Here is a 26493-nt window from a genome sequence, read left to right as displayed (position 1 = left end):
ATTCAATTATATCCTAACAAAATCATTGTGACCTAACATTCTCCATTGCATAAATTTTTTTATACCGAAGCAATACGTTTTATTACACCCTTGATATCTTGTAATCCAATAAGCCCCTACCGATGAACATCTGCATTTAGCTGTATGTAAAGAAGAATAATACAACCAGAAGAGAACTAAGGTACTACATCCTACTTCTCACGTGTAAATGACTACTGCATTGTCGGCAATCCCTTTTTTACAGTCACGATGTCGTTGAACCTATTTGTCAGACACACGAGTTATAAAGTATGGGGATTCAATTCCAGAAAAGCAAATGCACAAAAAGTAAGTCATTATAAAACCTGATGTTGACGCTTAAAGTGAATTTTCAGCTATACATTCTATACCCATCAAAGATATTACACTCTTTCACACCTGCGATTAAGAAAGTGGTATGTATATCAATCTAAAAGATAAGTGTTTAACCATTGAATAAATTGGTCTACATAACGTAAATTTAACGCTTGAAAAAGATTTGGTTTCCTGTTCAGTCGTCAGTTTTTTTTTACCTCTTCTGTCATTTCAACACTACTAGACTAATCAAATTTTGTATCAAAGCTATCAGACTATGTACCTTGACACATATATAGGAGTAATGAATTGCAGTAGGTTTACTTATATAGACTGGGATCTCAGTTTGTAAAATTGTAAACCATAGGCCAAACCATTTCATCCAAAGTAGACTGTAACAGCGTACACTAACAGACTCGTGTTAGCACTATTAAGACTTAGTCTGTCGGTAGCGTGGCCGAGCGGTCTAAGGCGCTGGTTTTAGGCACCAGTCTCTTCGGAGGCGTGGGTTCGAATCCCATCGCTGCCAATAATATTTTTCAATGCAACATAGGTAGGACTGGGTTCTAATTTTTGTTCAGTTTGATGTGATGTCGAACCGATGTCACTGATATTTCTAACTATGTCTGTGTGGTCATGAGATCTCAAACAACAAACATCGGGGTTTTTCCTTTTCAATCAAAACGATTGTGTTCCTTTCTTAATAAATCACGTACAATTCTTATCTTGTGGCATCTGCAATTGTTGTTTGACGACCCCTTAGATAACAAAAGTAGTAACAATATCAAGACAATATCAAGGATCTTTTGAAAAGGAGAATGTTCATAAAAAATGTCTTTTTTCTATCGATATGGTGACGATAGATTAATGTTTGGAGTGGTTGTAAAGATGCGGTAAATTAAGTTAATGCAACACTGTCTGGATGACATTGATGCGCACAAAAGGTAAATTACAAATTTAAAATTAAATTTTTTATTATTTTAAAAAATTGTTGGGAAAATTATCCTTCTTTATTTTATACGGTGCTAATTTTATCTAAAGTTCGTACAAAGAAAATGAGAGTATTTAATTTAAAAAAGACTTCAATATATTATGTTAAACTGATATACAGTTCTATAATTGTTTGGTCTTTGTAAAGTAGGTAACACTTAATGGATGATTTTGTGCATTGATTTACCTTGAATTACATGCTTACAAGGACAATCCGGCACAGTGAATACAACAGGTTTTTTGAAATTTTACTTTATATTTTTGTTAATAAAAATACTTGGCAGCGGTGGGATTCGAACCCACGCCCCCGAAGAGACTGGTGCCTTAAACCAGCGCCTTAGACCGCTCGGCCACGCTACCTCTGTACAGGTTCGTAGAGAGTGACTAAAGCTCATTGTGTTATACCGACTCGCTACCTTTATACTTTCTTATCTGCCGTGTTTCGATATGTTACGAAGAGATATCTGTTCTAGTTAAAGGATAGGGTCGAGTGGGATGCCAGAGTGATATTTATAAGAGTATTTCTCTTGAACATTACACAGACTACACATCTTTCCCTAATGCGCTTCCTTCCCAGCACTCTGGTTTGATTTTCCTTTTCCTTTTTGTAACGTTGCATAACCTATTACTACAAATATAGCCAATCATTTTTTCTTCCTCACGTAATCATTTTCATGTATGTTACGATCAATGGAACCTTCAGGATTGTCATTTGCACCTGTACGTTGGACAGTCGCTGTGATGATTTGTCCCCTAAATGCCAAACTGAATACTGACGATAATGATATCCTTACTGTGTTTATAGATTTGAAGAAAAGAAATGCTTTTTCAGGTAGAGTAATTGAAGTATCACGCTTTGATTGAATTGTGTCTTTTAAGAATTCAAAACTGTATCGCGTTGTTGATTTACAGGATGAGAAGACATGTAAAATCAATATGATGTGTCCATTCTTCCGTCTTATGGGCTAAATCTCTTATTCAAATCTCTCTATGTCTTTGTCCGAAAACTAAATTCATCCATCCCGTTTATTGATTTTCTTCGGTCGGGGAAATCTCACGTTTCTTTCATTGCTCTCATACGGAATGTGAGATAAAATGAGGAATTTTGAAAGCTTCCCTTAACATTTATTTTCCACGTTATTCCTTTACAACAGTTAAATCTCTCCCTCCCTCTCTTTCATTGCAATCTAAATCCATTCAATTGGAGATTAAAGGCAGTTTCTCTCCTAAGTAATAAATATCGCACTTGAAAACGAATACCTTTGGAATATCAGTTCCTTACACCCTCAATATATTCAGCCCTAGAAAACCTAAATTCATGAAGCTGGTATGTGGTTTCAACGTAAGGGGATGATTCAATTATATCATAACTAGGTCATCGTGATATAACATTCTCGCTTGCAAATTCATAGCTACAACTTTGTTACATCCTTGATATCTTGTAATCTAATAGGCCTCTGCCGTTGAACATTTGCATTTAGGTGTAGCTAAAGAAGAGTAATACAAGCAGAAGAGTGCTATGGTCGGGTAAATGAATATCACATTCTCAGCCATCCATTCTTTACAATCCCAATATCACTGAGCCTATTTCTCGGACACACGAGTAATTTAGAATGGGGATGCAACTAAAGAAAAGAAAATGCACACAAAGTAGGACCTTATAACCTAATTTTGATGCTTGAAGTGAATTTTCAGCAATATATTTTGGACCCCTCAAAGATATTGTACTATAAGCGTGTTAGTCTGTCGGTAGCGTGGCCGAGCGGTCTAAGGCGCTGGTTTTAGGCACCAGTCTCTTCGGAGGCGTGGGTTCGAATCCCATCGCTGCCAATACTATTTTTCAACGTACAATACTACTAAAGTATCTTTGATACTACATTTATGTTACACGTAGGACTATTTATTGGCTGGTACAAATTGCAACATTAGGTATCACTGGGTTCTAATTGAACACATATTCTAACAAAAATATGAAGACGAGTAAATTTTATTGAATAGATGTATGGTCATTTAAAAGAATATTGTTGTTTGCATCGATATCGTGCTAACAGGGTAATGTTCAGAGTGGTTTTTATGTCTTGCATTCATACTGGTGAATTTAGATGAAATTGCTATAGCATGAGAATAATTATAACAGCTTTGCGAAATAGTATTCACCCTTTTGGGGATATTTAAAATCCTTACAAGGTTCAAGAATTTCAAGAGGACGCAGGCGCAATGCAGTAAATTCGATTTGTACAGAAAAATACTAAATTCATCTATCGCAAACCCATGAAAACCATTTGTTTTAAAGATGCTGTAAAAGGACTTAATGTAACACTGTTTGGATTACATTAAAGCGAAATACGAGTAACAGCCACAAAGAGTTGGTGAAACTGTTCTTCCTATATTTCATACCGCGAAGCTTTTAACTAAAGTTGGTAACAAACAGAGACAGAATATTCAACATTATCAAAAGAAATCCTTGAACAGTTCTTTTAGAAATCATGTACAGTGTAAGATGCACTGTTCGTTATAAAACAGGTAAAAGTGTATTGATCATTTTCTTCATTGATTTGCCTTGAGTTACCTGCTTGAAAAGAGACTGGCAAAGAGAATTGGTCAACGGTAGTTTTAAATGTCGCTTAGCTAAATTTGGTTTAATAAAAATACTTGGCAGCGGTGGGATTCGAACCCACGCCCCCGAAGAGACTGGTGCCTTAAACCAGCGCCTTAGACCGCTCGGTCACGCTACCTCTGTACAGGTTTGCAGAGAGTGACTAAAACTGCTTGTGTCATACATACTCGTTACCGTTCTACTTTCTCATCTGCCGTGTTTAGATCTTACGAGGATTTAAATGTGTTAATTAAAGGATATGGCCGAGTGGAATACCAGAGTGGCATTTATAAAGGCAGTTCTGTTTGATTCACACAGACTCTATATCTTGAATTAATGCGCTCCGTTTCAAGCACTATGGGTTAGTTTTCTTTTTTCTTTTGTAACGTGGTATGATCTATAACTGTCACTATAACCCATGATTTTTTTTCTTACTCACGTAATCATTCTCATGTATGTTATAAAGATTGAAACCTTCAACATTGTCATTTGTACCTGTACGTTGGATTGTTGCTGTGATGATTTGACCCATAAAGGTCAAACTTAATACGGACGATTATTAGATACTTACTGTGTTTATGCATTTAAAAAATAAAGAAAAAATATTCTTTCAGATAGAGGAATGGAGTATTACGCGTTGACTGAATTTTATTTTTTTCCGAATTCAATACATTATCTCATTATTCATTTGCAGAATGAGACGACAAGTACAATAAATATGATATGTCCATTCTTCGATCTTATGAGCTAAATCTTTTTTCACATCTCTCTATGTCTTTATACCTAAAAATATTAATCGATCTCACGTTTTCTTTCATTGTTCCCATACGGAATGTGAAGATAAAATCAGGAATTTTCAAAGCTTACCTTAACATTTATTTTCCACGTTATACCTTTACAACAGTTAAATCTCTCTCTCCCTCCCTTTCATTGCAATCTAGATCCATTCAACTGGAGATTAAAGGCAGTTTCTCTCCTAAGTAATAAATATCGCACTTGAAAACGAATACCTATGGAATGTTAGTTCGTTACACCCTCTGTATCCTCAAACCTAACAAACCTAAACTCATGAAGTTGGTATGTGGTTTCATCGTAAGGGGATAATTCAATTATATCCTAACAAAATCATTGTGACCTAACATTCTCCATTGCATAAATTTTTTTATACCGAAGCAATACGTTTTATTACACCCTTGATATCTTGTAATCCAATAAGCCCCTACCGATGAACATCTGCATTTAGCTGTATGTAAAGAAGAATAATACAACCAGAAGAGAACTAAGGTACTACATCCTACTTCTCACGTGTAAATGACTACTGCATTGTCGGCAATCCCTTTTTTACAGTCACGATGTCGTTGAACCTATTTGTCAGACACACGAGTTATAAAGTATGGGGATTCAATTCCAGAAAAGCAAATGCACAAAAAGTAAGTCATTATAAAACCTGATGTTGACGCTTAAAGTGAATTTTCAGCTATACATTCTATACCCATCAAAGATATTACACTCTTTCACACCTGCGATTAAGAAAGTGGTATGTATATCAATCTAAAAGATAAGTGTTTAACCATTGAATAAATTGGTCTACATAACGTAAATTTAACGCTTGAAAAAGATTTGGTTTCCTGTTCAGTCGTCAGTTTTTTTTTACCTCTTCTGTCATTTCAACACTACTAGACTAATCAAATTTTGTATCAAAGCTATCAGACTATGTACCTTGACACATATATAGGAGTAATGAATTGCAGTAGGTTTACTTATATAGACTGGGATCTCAGTTTGTAAAATTGTAAACCATAGGCCAAACCATTTCATCCAAAGTAGACTGTAACAGCGTACACTAACAGACTCGTGTTAGCACTATTAAGACTTAGTCTGTCGGTAGCGTGGCCGAGCGGTCTAAGGCGCTGGTTTTAGGCACCAGTCTCTTCGGAGGCGTGGGTTCGAATCCCATCGCTGCCAATAATATTTTTCAATGCAACATAGGTAGGACTGGGTTCTAATTTTTGTTCAGTTTGATGTGATGTCGAACCGATGTCACTGATATTTCTAACTATGTCTGTGTGGTCATGAGATCTCAAACAACAAACATCGGGGTTTTTCCTTTTCAATCAAAACGATTGTGTTCCTTTCTTAATAAATCACGTACAATTCTTATCTTGTGGCATCTGCAATTGTTGTTTGACGACCCCTTAGATAACAAAAGTAGTAACAATATCAAGACAATATCAAGGATCTTTTGAAAAGGAGAATGTTCATAAAAAATGTCTTTTTTCTATCGATATGGTGACGATAGATTAATGTTTGGAGTGGTTGTAAAGATGCGGTAAATTAAGTTAATGCAACACTGTCTGGATGACATTGATGCGCACAAAAGGTAAATTACAAATTTAAAATTAAATTTTTTATTATTTTAAAAAATTGTTGGGAAAATTATCCTTCTTTATTTTATACGGTGCTAATTTTATCTAAAGTTCGTACAAAGAAAATGAGAGTATTTAATTTAAAAAAGACTTCAATATATTATGTTAAACTGATATACAGTTCTATAATTGTTTGGTCTTTGTAAAGTAGGTAACACTTAATGGATGATTTTGTGCATTGATTTACCTTGAATTACATGCTTACAAGGACAATCCGGCACAGTGAATACAACAGGTTTTTTGAAATTTTACTTTATATTTTTGTTAATAAAAATACTTGGCAGCGGTGGGATTCGAACCCACGCCCCCGAAGAGACTGGTGCCTTAAACCAGCGCCTTAGACCGCTCGGCCACGCTACCTCTGTACAGGTTCGTAGAGAGTGACTAAAGCTCATTGTGTTATACCGACTCGCTACCTTTATACTTTCTTATCTGCCGTGTTTCGATATGTTACGAAGAGATATCTGTTCTAGTTAAAGGATAGGGTCGAGTGGGATGCCAGAGTGATATTTATAAGAGTATTTCTCTTGAACATTACACAGACTACACATCTTTCCCTAATGCGCTTCCTTCCCAGCACTCTGGTTTGATTTTCCTTTTCCTTTTTGTAACGTTGCATAACCTATTACTACAAATATAGCCAATCATTTTTTCTTCCTCACGTAATCATTTTCATGTATGTTACGATCAATGGAACCTTCAGGATTGTCATTTGCACCTGTACGTTGGACAGTCGCTGTGATGATTTGTCCCCTAAATGCCAAACTGAATACTGACGATAATGATATCCTTACTGTGTTTATAGATTTGAAGAAAAGAAATGCTTTTTCAGGTAGAGTAATTGAAGTATCACGCTTTGATTGAATTGTGTCTTTTAAGAATTCAAAACTGTATCGCGTTGTTGATTTACAGGATGAGAAGACATGTAAAATCAATATGATGTGTCCATTCTTCCGTCTTATGGGCTAAATCTCTTATTCAAATCTCTCTATGTCTTTGTCCGAAAACTAAATTCATCCATCCCGTTTATTGATTTTCTACGGTCGGGGAAATCTCACGTTTCTTTCATTGCTCTCATACGGAATGTGAGATAAAATGAGGAATTTTGAAAGCTTCCCTTAACATTTATTTTCCACGTTATTCCTTTACAACAGTTAAATCTCTCCCTCCCTCTCTTTCATTGCAATCTAAATCCATTCAATTGGAGATTAAAGGCAGTTTCTCTCCTAAGTAATAAATATCGCACTTGAAAACGAATACCTTTGGAATATCAGTTCCTTACACCCTCAATATATTCAGCCCTAGAAAACCTAAATTCATGAAGCTGGTATGTGGTTTCAACGTAAGGGGATGATTCAATTATATCATAACTAGGTCATCGTGATATAACATTCTCGCTTGCAAATTCATAGCTACAACTTTGTTACATCCTTGATATCTTGTAATCTAATAGGCCTCTGCCGTTGAACATTTGCATTTAGGTGTAGCTAAAGAAGAGTAATACAAGCAGAAGAGTGCTATGGTCGGGTAAATGAATATCACATTCTCAGCCATCCATTCTTTACAATCCCAATATCACTGAGCCTATTTCTCGGACACACGAGTAATTTAGAATGGGGATGCAACTAAAGAAAAGAAAATGCACACAAAGTAGGACCTTATAACCTAATTTTGATGCTTGAAGTGAATTTTCAGCAATATATTTTGGACCCCTCAAAGATATTGTACTATAAGCGTGTTAGTCTGTCGGTAGCGTGGCCGAGCGGTCTAAGGCGCTGGTTTTAGGCACCAGTCTCTTCGGAGGCGTGGGTTCGAATCCCATCGCTGCCAATACTATTTTTCAACGTACAATACTACTAAAGTATCTTTGATACTACATTTATGTTACACGTAGGACTATTTATTGGCTGGTACAAATTGCAACATTAGGTATCACTGGGTTCTAATTGAACACATATTCTAACAAAAATATGAAGACGAGTAAATTTCATTGAATAGATGTATGGTCATTTAAAAGAATATTGTTGTTTGCATCGATATCGTGCTAACAGGGTAATGTTCAGAGTGGTTTTTATGTCTTGCATTCATACTGGTGAATTTAGATGAAATTGCTATAGCATGAGAATAATTATAACAGCTTTGCGAAATAGTATTCACCCTTTTGGGGATATTTAAAATCCTTACAAGGTTCAAGAATTTCAAGAGGACGCAGGCGCAATGCAGTTAATTCGATTTGTACAGAAAAATACTAAATTCATCTATCGCAAACCCATGAAAACCATTTGTTTTAAAGATGCTGTAAAAGGACTTAATGTAACACTGTTTGGATTACATTAAAGCGAAATACGAGTAACAGCCACAAAGAGTTGGTGAAACTATTCTTCCTATATTTCATACCGCGAAGCTTTTAACTAAAGTTGGTAACAAACAGAGACAGAATATTCAACATTATCAAAAGAAATCCTTGAACAGTTCTTTTAGAAATCATGTACAGTGTAAGATGCACTGTTCGTTATAAAACAGGTAAAAGTGTATTGATCATTTTCTTCATTGATTTGCCTTGAGTTACCTGCTTGAAAAGAGACTGGCAAAGAGAATTGGTCAACGGTAGTTTTAAATGTCGCTTAGCTAAATTTGGTTTAATAAAAATACTTGGCAGCGGTGGGATTCGAACCCACGCCCCCGAAGAGACTGGTGCCTTAAACCAGCGCCTTAGACCGCTCGGTCACGCTACCTCTGTACAGGTTTGCAGAGAGTGACTAAAACTGCTTGTGTCATACATACTCGTTACCGTTCTACTTTCTCATCTGCCGTGTTTAGATCTTACGAGGATTTAAATGTGTTAATTAAAGGATATGGCCGAGTGGAATACCAGAGTGGCATTTATAAAGGCAGTTCTGTTTGATTCACACAGACTCTATATCTTGAATTAATGCGCTCCGTTTCAAGCACTATGGGTTAGTTTTCTTTTTTCTTTTGTAACGTGGTATGATCTATAACTGTCACTATAACCCATGATTTTTTTTCTTACTCACGTAATCATTCTCATGTTTGTTATAAAGATTGAAACCTTCAACATTGTCATTTGTACCTGTACGTTGGATTGTTGCTGTGATGATTTGACCCATAAAGGTCAAACTTAATACGGACGATTATTAGATACTTACTGTGTTTATGCATTTAAAAAATAAAGAAAAAATATTCTTTCAGATAGAGGAATGGAGTATTACGCGTTGACTGAATTTTATTTTTTTCCGAATTCAATACATTATCTCATTATTCATTTGCAGAATGAGACGACAAGTACAATAAATATGATATGTCCATTCTTCGATCTTATGAGCTAAATCTTTTTTCACATCTCTCTATGTCTTTATACCTAAAAATATTAATCGATCTCACGTTTTCTTTCATTGTTCCCATACGGAATGTGAAGATAAAATCAGGAATTTTCAAAGCTTACCTTAACATTTATTTTCCACGTTATACCTTTACAACAGTTAAATCTCTCTCTCCCTCCCTTTCATTGCAATCTAGATCCATTCAACTGGAGATTAAAGGCAGTTTCTCTCCTAAGTAATAAATATCGCACTTGAAAACGAATACCTATGGAATGTTAGTTCGTTACACCCTCTGTATCCTCAAACCTAACAAACCTAAACTCATGAAGTTGGTATGTGGTTTCATCGTAAGGGGATAATTCAATTATATCCTAACAAAATCATTGTGACCTAACATTCTCCATTGCATAAATTTTTTTATACCGAAGCAATACGTTTTATTACACCCTTGATATCTTGTAATCCAATAAGCCCCTACCGATGAACATCTGCATTTAGCTGTATGTAAAGAAGAATAATACAACCAGAAGAGAACTAAGGTACTACATCCTACTTCTCACGTGTAAATGACTACTGCATTGTCGGCAATCCCTTTTTTACAGTCACGATGTCGTTGAACCTATTTGTCAGACACACGAGTTATAAAGTATGGGGATTCAATTCCAGAAAAGCAAATGCACAAAAAGTAAGTCATTATAAAACCTGATGTTGACGCTTAAAGTGAATTTTCAGCTATACATTCTATACCCATCAAAGATATTACACTCTTTCACACCTGCGATTAAGAAAGTGGTATGTATATCAATCTAAAAGATAAGTGTTTAACCATTGAATAAATTGGTCTACATAACGTAAATTTAACGCTTGAAAAAGATTTGGTTTCCTTTTCAGTCGTCAGTTTTTTTTTTACCTCTTCTGTCATTTCAACACTACTAGACTAATCAAATTTTGTATCAATGATATCAGACTATGTACCTTGACACATATATAGGAGTAATGAATTGCAGTAGGTTTACTTATATAGACTGGGATCTCAGTTTGTAAAATTGTAAACCATAGGCCAAACCATTTCATCCAAAGCAGACTGTAACAGCGTACACTAACAGACTCGTGTTAGCACTATTAAGACTTAGTCTGTCGGTAGCGTGGCCGAGCGGTCTAAGGCGCTGGTTTTAGGCACCAGTCTCTTCGGAGGCGTGGGTTCGAATCCCATCGCTGCCAATAATATTTTTCAATGCAACATAGGTAGGACTGGGTTCTAATTTTTGTTCAGTTTGATGTGATGTCGAACCGATGTCACTGATATTTCTAACTATGTCTGTGTGGTCATGAGATCTCAAACAACAAACATCGGGGTTTTTCCTTTTCAATCAAAACGATTGTGTTCCTTTCTTAATAAATCACGTACAATTCTTATCTTGTGGCATCTGCAATTGTTGTTTGACGACCCCTTAGATAACAAAAGTAGTAACAATATCAAGACAATATCAAGGATCTTTTGAAAAGGAGAATGTTCATAAAAAATGTCTTTTTTCTATCGATATGGTGACGATAGATTAATGTTTGGAGTGGTTGTAAAGATGCGGTAAATTAAGTTAATGCAACACTGTCTGGATGACATTGATGCGCACAAAAGGTAAATTACAAATTTAAAATTAAATTTTTTATTATTTTAAAAAATTGTTGGGAAAATTATCCTTCTTTATTTTATACGGTGCTAATTTTATCTAAAGTTCGTACAAAGAAAGTGAGAGTATTTAATTTAAAAAAGACTTCAATATATTATGTTAAACAGATATACAGTTTTATAATTGTTTGGTCTTTGTAAAGTAGGTACCACTTAATGGATGATTTTGTGCATTGACTTACCTTGAATTACATGCTTACAAAGACAATCCGGCACAGTGAATACAACAGGTTTTTTGAAATTTTACTTTATATTTTTGTTAATAAAAATACTTGGCAGCGGTGGGATTCGAACCCACGCCCCCGAAGAGACTGGTGCCTTAAACCAGCGCCTTAGACAGCTCGGCCACGCTACCTCTGTACAGGTTCGTAGAGAGTGACTAAAGCTCATTGTGTTATACCGACTCGCTACCTTTATACTTTCTTATCTGCCGTGTTTCGATATGTTACGAAGAGATATCTGTTCTAGTTAAAGGATAGGGTCGAGTGGGATGCCAGAGTGATATTTATAAGAGTATTTCTCTTGAACATTACACAGACTACACATCTTTCCCTAATGCGCTTCCTTCCCAGCACTCTGGTTTGATTTTCCTTTTCCTTTTTGTAACGTTGCATAACCTATTACTACAAATATAGCCAATCATTTTTTCTTCCTCACGTAATCATTTTCATGTATGTTACGATCAATGGAACCTTCAGGATTGTCATTTGCACCTGTACGTTGGACAGTCGCTGTGATGATTTGTCCCCTAAATGCCAAACTGAATACTGACGATAATGATATCCTTACTGTGTTTATAGATTTGAAGAAAAGAAATGCTTTTTCAGGTAGAGTAATTGAAGTATCACGCTTTGATTGAATTGTGTCTTTTAAGAATTCAAAACTGTATCGCGTTGTTGATTTACAGGATGAGAAGACATGTAAAATCAATATGATGTGTCCATTCTTCCGTCTTATGGGCTAAATCTCTTATTCAAATCTCTCTATGTCTTTGTCCGAAAACTAAATTCATCCATCCCGTTTATTGATTTTCTTCGGTCGGGGAAATCTCACGTTTCTTTCATTGCTCTCATACGGAATGTGAGATAAAATGAGGAATTTTGAAAGCTTCCCTTAACATTTATTTTCCACGTTATTCCTTTACAACAGTTAAATCTCTCCCTCCCTCTCTTTCATTGCAATCTAAATCCATTCAATTGGAGATTAAAGGCAGTTTCTCTCCTAAGTAATAAATATCGCACTTGAAAACGAATACCTTTGGAATATCAGTTCCTTACACCCTCAATATATTCAGCCCTAGAAAACCTAAATTCATGAAGCTGGTATGTGGTTTCAACGTAAGGGGATGATTCAATTATATCATAACTAGGTCATCGTGATATAACATTCTCGCTTGCAAATTCATAGCTACAACTTTGTTACATCCTTGATATCTTGTAATCTAATAGGCCTCTGCCGTTGAACATTTGCATTTAGGTGTAGCTAAAGAAGAGTAATACAAGCAGAAGAGTGCTATGGTCGGGTAAATGAATATCACATTCTCAGCCATCCATTCTTTACAATCCCAATATCACTGAGCCTATTTCTCGGACACACGAGTAATTTAGAATGGGGATGCAACTAAAGAAAAGAAAATGCACACAAAGTAGGACCTTATAACCTAATTTTGATGCTTGAAGTGAATTTTCAGCAATATATTTTGGACCCCTCAAAGATATTGTACTATAAGCGTGTTAGTCTGTCGGTAGCGTGGCCGAGCGGTCTAAGGCGCTGGTTTTAGGCACCAGTCTCTTCGGAGGCGTGGGTTCGAATCCCATCGCTGCCAATACTATTTTTCAACGTACAATACTACTAAAGTATCTTTGATACTACATTTATGTTACACGTAGGACTATTTATTGGCTGGTACAAATTGCAACATTAGGTATCACTGGGTTCTAATTTAACACATATTCTAACAAAAATATGAAGACGAGTAAATTTCATTGAACAGATGTATGGTCATTTAAAAGAATATTGTTGTTTGCATCGATATCGTGCTAACAGGGTAATGTTCAGAGTGGTTTTTATGTCTTGCATTCATACTGGTGAATTTAGATGAAATTGCTATAGCATGAGAATAATTATAACAGCTTTGCGAAATAGTATTCACCCTTTTGGGGATATTTAAAATCCTTACAAGGTTCAAGAATTTCAAGAGGACGCAGGCGCAATGCAGTAAATTCGATTTGTACAGAAAAATACTAAATTCATCTATCGCAAACCCATGAAAACCATTTGTTTTAAAGATGCTGTAAAAGGACTTAATGTAACACTGTTTGGATTACATTAAAGCGAAATACGAGTAACAGCCACAAAGAGTTGGTGAAACTATTCTTCCTATATTTCATACCGCGAAGCTTTTAACTAAAGTTGGTAACAAACAGAGACAGAATATTCAACATTATCAAAAGAAATCCTTGAACAGTTCTTTTAGAAATCATGTACAGTGTAAGATGCACTGTTCGTTATAAAACAGGTAAAAGTGTATTGATCATTTTCTTCATTGATTTGCCTTGAGTTACCTGCTTGAAAAGAGACTGGCAAAGAGAATTGGTCAACGGTAGTTTTAAATGTCGCTTAGCTAAATTTGGTTTAATAAAAATACTTGGCAGCGGTGGGATTCGAACTCACGCCCCCGAAGAGACTGGTGCCTTAAACCAGCGCCTTAGACCGCTCGGTCACGCTACCTCTGTACAGGTTTGCAGAGAGTGACTAAAACTGCTTGTGTCATACATACTCGTTACCGTTCTACTTTCTCATCTGCCGTGTTTAGATCTTACGAGGATTTAAATGTGTTAATTAAAGGATATGGCCGAGTGGAATACCAGAGTGGCATTTATAAAGGCAGTTCTGTTTGATTCACACAGACTCTATATCTTGAATTAATGCGCTCCGTTTCAAGCACTATGGGTTAGTTTTCTTTTTTCTTTTGTAACGTGGTATGATCTATAACTGTCACTATAACCCATGATTTTTTTTCTTACTCACGTAATCATTCTCATGTATGTTATAAAGATTGAAACCTTCAACATTGTCATTTGTACCTGTACGTTGGATTGTTGCTGTGATGATTTGACCCATAAAGGTCAAACTTAATACGGACGATTATTAGATACTTACTGTGTTTATGCATTTAAAAAATAAAGAAAAAATATTCTTTCAGATAGAGGAATGGAGTATTACGCGTTGACTGAATTTTATTTTTTTCCGAATTCAATACATTATCTCATTATTCATTTGCAGAATGAGACGACAAGTACAATAAATATGATATGTCCATTCTTCGATCTTATGAGCTAAATCTTTTATCACATCTCTCTATGTCTTTATACCTAAAAATATTAATCGATCTCACGTTTTCTTTCATTGTTCCCATACGGAATGTGAAGATAAAATCAGGAATTTTCAAAGCTTACCTTAACATTTATTTTCCACGTTATACCTTTACAACAGTTAAATCTCTCTCTCCCTCCCTTTCATTGCAATCTAGATCCATTCAACTGGAGATTAAAGGCAGTTTCTCTCCTAAGTAATAAATATCGCACTTGAAAACGAACACCTATGGAATGTTAGTTCGTTACACCCTCTGTATCCTCAAACCTAACAAACCTAAACTCATGAAGTTGGTATGTGGTTTCATCGTAAGGGGATAATTCAATTATATCCTAACAAAATCATTGTGACCTAACATTCTCCATTGCATAAATTTTTTTATACCGAAGCAATACGTTTTATTACACCCTTGATATCTTGTAATCCAATAAGCCCCTACCGATGAACATCTGCATTTAGCTGTATGTAAAGAAGAATAATACAACCAGAAGAGAACTAAGGTACTACATCCTACTTCTCACGTGTAAATGACTACTGCATTGTCGGCAATCCCTTTTTTACAGTCACGATGTCGTTGAACCTATTTGTCAGACACACGAGTTATAAAGTATGGGGATTCAATTCCAGAAAAGCAAATGCACAAAAAGTAAGTCATTATAAAACCTGATGTTGACGCTTAAAGTGAATTTTCAGCTATACATTCTATACCCATCAAAGATATTACACTCTTTCACACCTGCGATTAAGAAAGTGGTATGTATATCAATCTAAAAGATAAGTGTTTAACCATTGAATAAATTGGTCTACATAACGTAAATTTAACGCTTGAAAAAGATTTGGTTTCCTGTTCAGTCGTCAGTTTTTTTTTTACCTCTTCTGTCATTTCAACACTACTAGACTAATCAAATTTTGTATCAATGATATCAGACTATGTACCTTGACACATATATAGGAGTAATGAATTGCAGTAGGTTTACTTATATAGACTGGGATCTCAGTTTGTAAAATTGTAAACCATAGGCCAAACCATTTCATCCAAAGCAGACTGTAACAGCGTACACTAACAGACTCGTGTTAGCACTATTAAGACTTAGTCTGTCGGTAGCGTGGCCGAGCGGTCTAAGGCGCTGGTTTTAGGCACCAGTCTCTTCGGAGGCGTGGGTTCGAATCCCATCGCTGCCAATAATATTTTTCAATGCAACATAGGTAGGACTGGGTTCTAATTTTTGTTCAGTTTGATGTGATGTCGAACCGATGTCACTGATATTTCTAACTATGTCTGTGTGGTCATGAGATCTCAAACAACAAACATCGGGGTTTTTCCTTTTCAATCAAAACGATTGTGTTCCTTTCTTAATAAATCACGTACAATTCTTATCTTGTGGCATCTGCAATTGTTGTTTGACGACCCCTTAGATAACAAAAGTAGTAACAATATCAAGACAATATCAAGGATCTTTTGAAAAGGAGAATGTTCATAAAAAATGTCTTTTTTCTATCGATATGGTGACGATAGATTAATGTTTGGAGTGGTTGTAAAGATGCGGTAAATTAAGTTAATGCAACACTGTCTGGATGACATTGATGCGCACAAAAGGTAAATTACAAATTTAAAATTAAATTTTTTATTATTTTAAAAAATTGTTGGGAAAATTATCCTTCTTTATTTTATACGGTGCTAATTTTATCTAAAGTTCGTACAAAGAAAGTGAGAGTATTTAATTTAAAAAAGACTTCAATATATTATGTTAAACAGATATACAGTTTTATAATTGTTTGGTCTTTGTAAAGTAGGTACCACTTAATGGATGATTTTGTGCATTGACTTACCTTGAATTACATGCTTACAAAGACAATCCGGCACAGTGAATACAACAGGTTTTTTGAAATTTTACTTTATATTTTTGTTAATAAAAATACTTGGCAGCGGTGGGATTCGAACCCACGCCCCCGAAGAGACTGGTGCCTTAAACCAGCGCCTTAGACAGCTCGGCCACGCTACCTCTGTACAGGTTCGTAGAGAGTGACTAAAGCTCATTGTGTTATACCGACTCGCTACCTTTATACTTTCTTATCTGCCGTGTTTCGATATGTTACGAAGAGATATCTGTTCTAGTTAAAGGATAGGGTCGAGTGGGATGCCAGAGTGATATTTATAAGAGTATTTCTCTTGAACATTACACAGACTACACATCTTTCCCTAATGCGCTTCCTTCCCAGCACTCTGGTTTGATTTTCCTTTTCCTTTTTGTAACGTTGCATAACCTATTACTACAAATATAGCCAATCATTTTTTCTTCCTCACGTAATCATTTTCATGTATGTTACGATCAATGGAACCTTCAGGATTGTCATTTGCACCTGTACGTTGGACAGTCGCTGTGATGATTTGTCCCCTAAATGCCAAACTGAATACTGACGATAATGATATCCTTACTGTGTTTATAGATTTGAAGAAAAGAAATGCTTTTTCAGGTAGAGTAATTGAAGTATCACGCTTTGATTGAATTGTGTCTTTTAAGAATTCAAAACTGTATCGCGTTGTTGATTTACAGGATGAGAAGACATGTAAAATCAATATGATGTGTCCATTCTTCCGTCTTATGGGCTAAATCTCTTATTCAAATCTCTCTATGTCTTTGTCCGAAAACTAAATTCATCCATCCCGTTTATTGATTTTCTTCGGTCGGGGAAATCTCACGTTTCTTTCATTGCTCTCATACGGAATGTGAGATAAAATGAGGAATTTTGAAAGCTTCCCTTAACATTTATTTTCCACGTTATTCCTTTACAACAGTTAAATCTCTCCCTCCCTCTCTTTCATTGCAATCTAAATCCATTCAATTGGAGATTAAAGGCAGTTTCTCTCCTAAGTAATAAATATCGCACTTGAAAACGAATACCTTTGGAATATCAGTTCCTTACACCCTCAATATATTCAGCCCTAGAAAACCTAAATTCATGAAGCTGGTATGTGGTTTCAACGTAAGGGGATGATTCAATTATATCATAACTAGGTCATCGTGATATAACATTCTCGCTTGCAAATTCATAGCTACAACTTTGTTACATCCTTGATATCTTGTAATCTAATAGGCCTCTGCCGTTGAACATTTGCATTTAGGTGTAGCTAAAGAAGAGTAATACAAGCAGAAGAGTGCTATGGTCGGGTAAATGAATATCACATTCTCAGCCATCCATTCTTTACAATCCCAATATCACTGAGCCTATTTCTCGGACACACGAGTAATTTAGAATGGGGATGCAACTAAAGAAAAGAAAATGCACACAAAGTAGGACCTTATAACCTAATTTTGATGCTTGAAGTGAATTTTCAGCAATATATTTTGGACCCCTCAAAGATATTGTACTATAAGCGTGTTAGTCTGTCGGTAGCGTGGCCGAGCGGTCTAAGGCGCTGGTTTTAGGCACCAGTCTCTTCGGAGGCGTGGGTTCGAATCCCATCGCTGCCAATACTATTTTTCAACGTACAATACTACTAAAGTATCTTTGATACTACATTTATGTTACACGTAGGACTATTTATTGGCTGGTACAAATTGCAACATTAGGTATCACTGGGTTCTAATTTAACACATATTCTAACAAAAATATGAAGACGAGTAAATTTCATTGAACAGATGTATGGTCATTTAAAAGAATATTGTTGTTTGCATCGATATCGTGCTAACAGGGTAATGTTCAGAGTGGTTTTTATGTCTTGCATTCATACTGGTGAATTTAGATGAAATTGCTATAGCATGAGAATAATTATAACAGCTTTGCGAAATAGTATTCACCCTTTTGGGGATATTTAAAATCCTTACAAGGTTCAAGAATTTCAAGAGGACGCAGGCGCAATGCAGTAAATTCGATTTGTACAGAAAAATACTAAATTCATCTATCGCAAACCCATGAAAACCATTTGTTTTAAAGATGCTGTAAAAGGACTTAATGTAACACTGTTTGGATTACATTAAAGCGAAATACGAGTAACAGCCACAAAGAGTTGGTGAAACTATTCTTCCTATATTTCATACCGCGAAGCTTTTAACTAAAGTTGGTAACAAACAGAGACAGAATATTCAACATTATCAAAAGAAATCCTTGAACAGTTCTTTTAGAAATCATGTACAGTGTAAGATGCACTGTTCGTTATAAAACAGGTAAAAGTGTATTGATCATTTTCTTCATTGATTTGCCTTGAGTTACCTGCTTGAAAAGAGACTGGCAAAGAGAATTGGTCAACGGTAGTTTTAAATGTCGCTTAGCTAAATTTGGTTTAATAAAAATACTTGGCAGCGGTGGGATTCGAACTCACGCCCCCGAAGAGACTGGTGCCTTAAACCAGCGCCTTAGACCGCTCGGTCACGCTACCTCTGTACAGGTTTGCAGAGAGTGACTAAAACTGCTTGTGTCATACATACTCGTTACCGTTCTACTTTCTCATCTGCCGTGTTTAGATCTTACGAGGATTTAAATGTGTTAATTAAAGGATATGGCCGAGTGGAATACCAGAGTGGCATTTATAAAGGCAGTTCTGTTTGATTCACACAGACTCTATATCTTGAATTAATGCGCTCCGTTTCAAGCACTATGGGTTAGTTTTCTTTTTTCTTTTGTAACGTGGTATGATCTATAACTGTCACTATAACCCATGATTTTTTTTCTTACTCACGTAATCATTCTCATGTATGTTATAAAGATTGAAACCTTCAACATTGTCATTTGTACCTGTACGTTGGATTGTTGCTGTGATGATTTGACCCATAAAGGTCAAACTTAATACGGACGATTATTAGATACTTACTGTGTTTATGCATTTAAAAAATAAAGAAAAAATATTCTTTCAGATAGAGGAATGGAGTATTACGCGTTGACTGAATTTTATTTTTTTCCGAATTCAATACATTATCTCATTATTCATTTGCAGAATGAGACGACAAGTACAATAAATATGATATGTCCATTCTTCGATCTTATGAGCTAAATCTTTTATCACATCTCTCTATGTCTTTATACCTAAAAATATTAATCGATCTCACGTTTTCTTTCATTGTTCCCATACGGAATGTGAAGATAAAATCAGGAATTTTCAAAGCTTACCTTAACATTTATTTTCCACGTTATACCTTTACAACAGTTAAATCTCTCTCTCCCTCCCTTTCATTGCAATCTAGATCCATTCAACTGGAGATTAAAGGCAGTTTCTCTCCTAAGTAATAAATATCGCACTTGAAAACGAATACCTATGGAATGTTAGTTCGTTACACCCTCTGTATCCTCAAACCTAACAAACCTAAACTCATGAAGTTGGTATGTGGTTTCATCGTAAGGGGATAATTCAATTATATCCTAACAAAATCATTGTGACCTAACATTCTCCATTGCATAAATTTTTTTATACCGAAGCAATACGTTTTATTACACCCTTGATATCTTGTAATCCAATAAGCCCCTACCGATGAACATCTGCATTTAGCTGTATGTAAAGAAGAATAATACAACCAGAAGAGAACTAAGGTACTACATCCTACTTCTCACGTGTAAATGACTACTGCATTGTCGGCAATCCCTTTTTTACAGTCACGATGTCGTTGAACCTATTTGTCAGACACACGAGTTATAAAGTATGGGGATTCAATTCCAGAAAAGCAAATGCACAAAAAGTAAGTCATTATAAAACCTGATGTTGACGCTTAAAGTGAATTTTCAGCTATACATTCTATACCCATCAAAGATATTACACTCTTTCACACCTGCGATTAAGAAAGTGGTATGTATATCAATCTAAAAGATAAGTGTTTAACCATTGAATAAATTGGTCTACATAACGTAAATTTAACGCTTGAAAAAGATTTGGTTTCCTGTTCAGTCGTCAGTTTTTTTTTTACCTCTTCTGTCATTTCAACACTACTAGACTAATCAAATTTTGTATCAATGATATCAGACTATGTACCTTGACACATATATAGGAGTAATGAATTGCAGTAGGTTTACTTATATAGACTGGGATCTCAGTTTGTAAAATTGTAAACCATAGGCCAAACCATTTCATCCAAAGCAGACTGTAACAGCGTACACTAACAGACTCGTGTTAGCACTATTAAGACTTAGTCTGTCGGTAGCGTGGCCGAGCGGTCTAAGGCGCTGGTTTTAGGCACCAGTCTCTTCGGAGGCGTGGGTTCGAATCCCATCGCTGCCAATAATATTTTTCAATGCAACATAGGTAGGACTGGGTTCTAATTTTTGTTCAGTTTGATGTGATGTCGAACCGATGTCACTGATATTTCTAACTATGTCTGTGTGGTCATGAGATCTCAAACAACAAACATCGGTGTTTTTCCTTTTCAATCAAAACGATTGTGTTCCTTTCTTAATAAATCACGTACAATTCTTATCTTGTGGCATCTGCAATTGTTGTTTGACGACCCCTTAGATAACAAAAGTAGTAACAATATCAAGACAATATCAAGGATCTTTTGAAAAGGAGAATGTTCATAAAAAATGTCTTTTTTCTATCGATATGGTGACGATAGATTAATGTTTGGAGTGGTTGTAAAGATGCGGTAAATTAAGTTAATGCAACACTGTCTGGATGACATTGATGCGCACAAAAGGTAAATTACAAATTTAAAATTAAATTTTTTATTATTTTAAAAAATTGTTGGGAAAATTATCCTTCTTTATTTTATACGGTGCTAATTTTATCTAAAGTTCGTACAAAGAAAGTGAGAGTATTTAATTTAAAAAAGACTTCAATATATTATGTTAAACAGATATACAGTTTTATAATTGTTTGGTCTTTGTAAAGTAGGTACCACTTAATGGATGATTTTGTGCATTGACTTACCTTGAATTACATGCTTACAAAGACAATCCGGCACAGTGAATACAACAGGTTTTTTGAAATTTTACTTTATATTTTTGTTAATAAAAATACTTGGCAGCGGTGGGATTCGAACCCACGCCCCCGAAGAGACTGGTGCCTTAAACCAGCGCCTTAGACAGCTCGGCCACGCTACCTCTGTACAGGTTCGTAGAGAGTGACTAAAGCTCATTGTGTTATACCGACTCGCTACCTTTATACTTTCTTATCTGCCGTGTTTCGATATGTTACGAAGAGATATCTGTTCTAGTTAAAGGATAGGGTCGAGTGGGATGCCAGAGTGATATTTATAAGAGTATTTCTCTTGAACATTACACAGACTACACATCTTTCCCTAATGCGCTTCCTTCCCAGCACTCTGGTTTGATTTTCCTTTTCCTTTTTGTAACGTTGCATAACCTATTACTACAAATATAGCCAATCATTTTTTCTTCCTCACGTAATCATTTTCATGTATGTTACGATCAATGGAACCTTCAGGATTGTCATTTGCACCTGTACGTTGGACAGTCGCTGTGATGATTTGTCCCCTAAATGCCAAACTGAATACTGACGATAATGATATCCTTACTGTGTTTATAGATTTGAAGAAAAGAAATGCTTTTTCAGGTAGAGTAATTGAAGTATCACGCTTTGATTGAATTGTGTCTTTTAAGAATTCAAAACTGTATCGCGTTGTTGATTTACAGGATGAGAAGACATGTAAAATCAATATGATGTGTCCATTCTTCCGTCTTATGGGCTAAATCTCTTATTCAAATCTCTCTATGTCTTTGTCCGAAAACTAAATTCATCCATCCCGTTTATTGATTTTCTTCGGTCGGGGAAATCTCACGTTTCTTTCATTGCTCTCATACGGAATGTGAGATAAAATGAGGAATTTTGAAAGCTTCCCTTAACATTTATTTTCCACGTTATTCCTTTACAACAGTTAAATCTCTCCCTCCCTCTCTTTCATTGCAATCTAAATCCATTCAATTGGAGATTAAAGGCAGTTTCTCTCCTAAGTAATAAATATCGCACTTGAAAACGAATACCTTTGGAATATCAGTTCCTTACACCCTCAATATATTCAGCCCTAGAAAACCTAAATTCATGAAGCTGGTATGTGGTTTCAACGTAAGGGGATGATTCAATTATATCATAACTAGGTCATCGTGATATAACATTCTCGCTTGCAAATTCATAGCTACAACTTTGTTACATCCTTGATATCTTGTAATCTAATAGGCCTCTGCCGTTGAACATTTGCATTTAGGTGTAGCTAAAGAAGAGTAATACAAGCAGAAGAGTGCTATGGTCGGGTAAATGAATATCACATTCTCAGCCATCCATTCTTTACAATCCCAATATCACTGAGCCTATTTCTCGGACACACGAGTAATTTAGAATGGGGATGCAACTAAAGAAAAGAAAATGCACACAAAGTAGGACCTTATAACCTAATTTTGATGCTTGAAGTGAATTTTCAGCAATATATTTTGGACCCCTCAAAGATATTGTACTATAAGCGTGTTAGTCTGTCGGTAGCGTGGCCGAGCGGTCTAAGGCGCTGGTTTTAGGCACCAGTCTCTTCGGAGGCGTGGGTTCGAATCCCATCGCTGCCAATACTATTTTTCAACGTACAATACTACTAAAGTATCTTTGATACTACATTTATGTTACACGTAGGACTATTTATTGGCTGGTACAAATTGCAACATTAGGTATCACTGGGTTCTAATTTAACACATATTCTAACAAAAATATGAAGACGAGTAAATTTCATTGAACAGATGTATGGTCATTTAAAAGAATATTGTTGTTTGCATCGATATCGTGCTAACAGGGTAATGTTCAGAGTGGTTTTTATGTCTTGCATTCATACTGGTGAATTTAGATGAAATTGCTATAGCATGAGAATAATTATAACAGCTTTGCGAAATAGTATTCACCCTTTTGGGGATATTTAAAATCTTTACAAGGTTCAAGAATTTCAAGAGGACGCAGGCGCAATGCAGTAAATTCGATTTGTACAGAAAAATACTAAATTCATCTATCGCAAACCCATGAAAACCATTTGTTTTAAAGATGCTGTAAAAGGACTTAATGTAACACTGTTTGGATTACATTAAAGCGAAATACGAGTAACAGCCACAAAGAGTTGGTGAAACTATTCTTCCTATATTTCATACCGCGAAGCTTTTAACTAAAGTTGGTAACAAACAGAGACAGAATATTCAACATTATCAAAAGAAATCCTTGAACAGTTCTTTTAGAAATCATGTACAGTGTAAGATGCACTGTTCGTTATAAAACAGGTAAAAGTGTATTGATCATTTTCTTCATTGATTTGCCTTGAGTTACCTGCTTGAAAAGAGACTGGCAAAGAGAATTGGTCAACGGTAGTTTTAAATGTCGCTTAGCTAAATTTGGTTTAATAAAAATACTTGGCAGCGGTGGGATTCGAACTCACGCCCCCGAAGAGACTGGTGCCTTAAACCAGCGCCTTAGACCGCTCGGTCACGCTACCTCTGTACAGGTTTGCAGAGAGTGACTAAAACTGCTTGTGTCATACATACTCGTTACCGTTCTACTTTCTCATCTGCCGTGTTTAGATCTTACGAGGATTTAAATGTGTTAATTAAAGGATATGGCCGAGTGGAATACCAGAGTGGCATTTATAAAGGCAGTTCTGTTTGATTCACACAGACTCTATATCTTGAATTAATGCGCTCCGTTTCAAGCACTATGGGTTAGTTTTCTTTTTTCTTTTGTAACGTGGTATGATCTATAACTGTCACTATAACCCATGATTTTTTTTCTTACTCACGTAATCATTCTCATGTATGTTATAAAGATTGAAACCTTCAACATTGTCATTTGTACCTGTACGTTGGATTGTTGCTGTGATGATTTGACCCATAAAGGTCAAACTTAATACGGACGATTATTAGATACTTACTGTGTTTATGCATTTAAAAAATAAAGAAAAAATATTCTTTCAGATAGAGGAATGGAGTATTACGCGTTGACTGAATTTTATTTTTTTCCGAATTCAATACATTATCTCATTATTCATTTGCAGAATGAGACGACAAGTACAATAAATATGATATGTCCATTCTTCGATCTTATGAGCTAAATCTTTTATCACATCTCTCTATGTCTTTATACCTAAAAATATTAATCGATCTCACGTTTTCTTTCATTGTTCCCATACGGAATGTGAAGATAAAATCAGGAATTTTCAAAGCTTACCTTAACATTTATTTTCCACGTTATACCTTTACAACAGTTAAATCTCTCTCTCCCTCCCTTTCATTGCAATCTAGATCCATTCAACTGGAGATTAAAGGCAGTTTCTCTCCTAAGTAATAAATATCGCACTTGAAAACGAATACCTATGGAATGTTAGTTCGTTACACCCTCTGTATCCTCAAACCTAACAAACCTAAACTCATGAAGTTGGTATGTGGTTTCATCGTAAGGGGATAATTCAATTATATCCTAACAAAATCATTGTGACCTAACATTCTCCATTGCATAAATTTTTTTATACCGAAGCAATACGTTTTATTACACCCTTGATATCTTGTAATCCAATAAGCCCCTACCGATGAACATCTGCATTTAGCTGTATGTAAAGAAGAATAATACAACCAGAAGAGAACTAAGGTACTACATCCTACTTCTCACGTGTAAATGACTACTGCATTGTCGGCAATCCCTTTTTTACAGTCACGATGTCGTTGAACCTATTTGTCAGACACACGAGTTATAAAGTATGGGGATTCAATTCCAGAAAAGCAAATGCACAAAAAGTAAGTCATTATAAAACCTGATGTTGACGCTTAAAGTGAATTTTCAGCTATACATTCTATACCCATCAAAGATATTACACTCTTTCACACCTGCGATTAAGAAAGTGGTATGTATATCAATCTAAAAGATAAGTGTTTAACCATTGAATAAATTGGTCTACATAACGTAAATTTAACGCTTGAAAAAGATTTGGTTTCCTGTTCAGTCGTCAGTTTTTTTTTACCTCTTCTGTCATTTCAACACTACTAGACTAATCAAATTTTGTATCAATGATATCAGACTATGTACCTTGACACATATATAGGAGTAATGAATTGCAGTAGGTTTACTTATATAGACTGGGATCTCAGTTTGTAAAATTGTAAACCATAGGCCAAACCATTTCATCCAAAGCAGACTGTAACAGCGTACACTAACAGACTCGTGTTAGCACTATTAAGACTTAGTCTGTCGGTAGCGTGGCCGAGCGGTCTAAGGCGCTGGTTTTAGGCACCAGTCTCTTCGGAGGCGTGGGTTCGAATCCCATCGCTGCCAATAATATTTTTCAATGCAACATAGGTAGGACTGGGTTCTAATTTTTGTTCAGTTTGATGTGATGTCGAACCGATGTCACTGATATTTCTAACTATGTCTGTGTGGTCATGAGATCTCAAACAACAAACATCGGGGTTTTTCCTTTTCAATCAAAACGATTGTGTTCCTTTCTTAATAAATCACGTACAATTCTTATCTTGTGGCATCTGCAATTGTTGTTTGACGACCCCTTAGATAACAAAAGTAGTAACAATATCAAGACAATATCAAGGATCTTTTGAAAAGGAGAATGTTCATAAAAAATGTCTTTTTTCTATCGATATGGTGACGATAGATTAATGTTTGGAGTGGTTGTAAAGATGCGGTAAATTAAGTTAATGCAACACTGTCTGGATGACATTGATGCGCACAAAAGGTAAATTACAAATTTAAAATTAAATTTTTTATTATTTTAAAAAATTGTTGGGAAAATTATCCTTCTTTATTTTATACGGTGCTAATTTTATCTAAAGTTCGTA

General features: G+C 35.5%; 18 non-coding genes across 18 annotated transcripts; 11 read left to right on the top strand and 7 right to left on the bottom strand.

Moving 5' to 3' along the window:
• The first annotated feature begins 780 nt into the window (after positions 1 to 780).
• Trnal-uag (transfer RNA leucine (anticodon UAG)) lies at positions 781 to 862 on the top strand. Its single transcript has one exon. It is a non-coding gene; the product is annotated as a tRNA-Leu (tRNA).
• Positions 863 to 1601: 739 nt separating this feature from the next.
• Positions 1602 to 1683, bottom strand: Trnal-aag (transfer RNA leucine (anticodon AAG)). The gene has a single exon. It is a non-coding gene; the product is annotated as a tRNA-Leu (tRNA).
• Positions 1684 to 3071: 1388 nt separating this feature from the next.
• On the top strand, positions 3072 to 3153 carry Trnal-uag (transfer RNA leucine (anticodon UAG)). Its single transcript has one exon. It is a non-coding gene; the product is annotated as a tRNA-Leu (tRNA).
• Positions 3154 to 3976: 823 nt separating this feature from the next.
• On the bottom strand, positions 3977 to 4058 carry Trnal-aag (transfer RNA leucine (anticodon AAG)). Its single transcript has one exon. It is a non-coding gene; the product is annotated as a tRNA-Leu (tRNA).
• A 1744-nt stretch (positions 4059 to 5802) lies between these two features.
• Trnal-uag (transfer RNA leucine (anticodon UAG)) lies at positions 5803 to 5884 on the top strand. The gene has a single exon. It is a non-coding gene; the product is annotated as a tRNA-Leu (tRNA).
• A 739-nt stretch (positions 5885 to 6623) lies between these two features.
• On the bottom strand, positions 6624 to 6705 carry Trnal-aag (transfer RNA leucine (anticodon AAG)). Its single transcript has one exon. It is a non-coding gene; the product is annotated as a tRNA-Leu (tRNA).
• A 1388-nt stretch (positions 6706 to 8093) lies between these two features.
• Positions 8094 to 8175, top strand: Trnal-uag (transfer RNA leucine (anticodon UAG)). Its single transcript has one exon. It is a non-coding gene; the product is annotated as a tRNA-Leu (tRNA).
• Positions 8176 to 8998: 823 nt separating this feature from the next.
• Positions 8999 to 9080, bottom strand: Trnal-aag (transfer RNA leucine (anticodon AAG)). Its single transcript has one exon. It is a non-coding gene; the product is annotated as a tRNA-Leu (tRNA).
• A 1745-nt stretch (positions 9081 to 10825) lies between these two features.
• On the top strand, positions 10826 to 10907 carry Trnal-uag (transfer RNA leucine (anticodon UAG)). The gene has a single exon. It is a non-coding gene; the product is annotated as a tRNA-Leu (tRNA).
• A 739-nt stretch (positions 10908 to 11646) lies between these two features.
• Trnal-aag (transfer RNA leucine (anticodon AAG)) lies at positions 11647 to 11728 on the bottom strand. The gene has a single exon. It is a non-coding gene; the product is annotated as a tRNA-Leu (tRNA).
• Positions 11729 to 13116: 1388 nt separating this feature from the next.
• Trnal-uag (transfer RNA leucine (anticodon UAG)) lies at positions 13117 to 13198 on the top strand. Its single transcript has one exon. It is a non-coding gene; the product is annotated as a tRNA-Leu (tRNA).
• A 2650-nt stretch (positions 13199 to 15848) lies between these two features.
• On the top strand, positions 15849 to 15930 carry Trnal-uag (transfer RNA leucine (anticodon UAG)). The gene has a single exon. It is a non-coding gene; the product is annotated as a tRNA-Leu (tRNA).
• Positions 15931 to 16669: 739 nt separating this feature from the next.
• Trnal-aag (transfer RNA leucine (anticodon AAG)) lies at positions 16670 to 16751 on the bottom strand. The gene has a single exon. It is a non-coding gene; the product is annotated as a tRNA-Leu (tRNA).
• Positions 16752 to 18139: 1388 nt separating this feature from the next.
• Positions 18140 to 18221, top strand: Trnal-uag (transfer RNA leucine (anticodon UAG)). Its single transcript has one exon. It is a non-coding gene; the product is annotated as a tRNA-Leu (tRNA).
• A 2650-nt stretch (positions 18222 to 20871) lies between these two features.
• Trnal-uag (transfer RNA leucine (anticodon UAG)) lies at positions 20872 to 20953 on the top strand. The gene has a single exon. It is a non-coding gene; the product is annotated as a tRNA-Leu (tRNA).
• Positions 20954 to 21692: 739 nt separating this feature from the next.
• Trnal-aag (transfer RNA leucine (anticodon AAG)) lies at positions 21693 to 21774 on the bottom strand. Its single transcript has one exon. It is a non-coding gene; the product is annotated as a tRNA-Leu (tRNA).
• Positions 21775 to 23162: 1388 nt separating this feature from the next.
• Trnal-uag (transfer RNA leucine (anticodon UAG)) lies at positions 23163 to 23244 on the top strand. The gene has a single exon. It is a non-coding gene; the product is annotated as a tRNA-Leu (tRNA).
• Positions 23245 to 25893: 2649 nt separating this feature from the next.
• Positions 25894 to 25975, top strand: Trnal-uag (transfer RNA leucine (anticodon UAG)). Its single transcript has one exon. It is a non-coding gene; the product is annotated as a tRNA-Leu (tRNA).
• The last annotated feature ends 518 nt before the right edge of the window (positions 25976 to 26493 follow it).

Source organism: Sinohyriopsis cumingii, chromosome 9, assembly GCF_028554795.1.
Source record: "Sinohyriopsis cumingii isolate HCF-2022 chromosome 9, ASM2855479v2, whole genome shotgun sequence".
Taxonomy (NCBI): domain Eukaryota; kingdom Metazoa; phylum Mollusca; class Bivalvia; order Unionida; family Unionidae; genus Sinohyriopsis; species Sinohyriopsis cumingii.
Note: the sequence above shows the minus strand (reverse complement) of the source record. Positions and strands in the feature narration are given on the sequence as shown.